This window comes from Malania oleifera, chromosome 11 (genome assembly GCF_029873635.1).
Source record: "Malania oleifera isolate guangnan ecotype guangnan chromosome 11, ASM2987363v1, whole genome shotgun sequence".
Lineage (NCBI taxonomy): Eukaryota > Viridiplantae > Streptophyta > Magnoliopsida > Santalales > Ximeniaceae > Malania > Malania oleifera.
The window spans coordinates 16485299-16486401 of NC_080427.1; positions in this window are offsets into that span (position 1 = coordinate 16485299).

Consider the following 1103-nt stretch of genomic DNA (forward strand, 5'->3'; position numbering starts at 1 on the left):
ATTGTGTGTGTGTGTCTCCTAATCTCATTTAAATTACTGCATTTTAGTTTACGTATATGTATGTTTGCTTATTTACTGTTATAATCATTCGCATATACACATTTGATTTAAATGAGATTTGCTGTATACGTGTATGTTTGCATTGATATTCTAATCGTTTTACATACATGCTTTTAATATTAAATGAAATATGAACTGTAGTGAATCAACAAGTATTTAAATTAACCAAAAAGTTTTAAAACCCAATTCTAACATATTTTCAACCAGATCGTTGCATTACAATAGTGCGAAGGAATTAATATATTGATTTTATAGATTGACATTGGGGATCCTAAGAACAGAACACCCTTTAGTAACATTTCAAAACCCTAAAAATTAGAAGGCACCAAACCTATCCACATAGGAGTTGAATCATGTATTTACATGTGACTTTCTTTTTCCGTGGGAAATTTATAAGGAGCGTACGTGGGACCTTAAGTAAGTAATTTTAATAAAAAAAAATATTACCTTTAATACTATAAAGAGAATTCTCCTTTAATATTTTTTTCCAAAAATACCAAATGATCCCTATAATTACTTATAATTATTCCAAACTACTATTATAATTATGTCGAATATATTCTTATAACTACTTATAATTATTCTAAAATATTCCTATAACTACTTATAATTATCTCAAAACTATAGTGTAATCTTTTATTCTTGACTATCTTTTATTAAATATTCTTTTATAATTTTAAAAATAAAGAATCATAAAGCATGCAAGTAATAACACTTGTAAGTTAAATGACCAAATTATAAAATTAAAAATTCAATGATCTCATTAATTTTTGTTAAATAAGTCAGCAATCAAAAATGTATTTTTCTCGAGTTTATCCATAAAAATTCGCCGTTTTGAAATCGAATTAGGAATAACCTTCTACAAGTTTCGCGTGTTGCGAGAAGAGCGAGTCATCTACTCGCGGTCACGCCCCAGAGGCAAAAACCGAATGTTAGGAGGGTCGCCTAGCGTGACTTCCACGCAAAACGATTGAGAGTGGGTCAACAGATTTCCGTAAGGCGAAATCGCACAATAAAAGAACCTAGTTGGAAAAGACACTTTT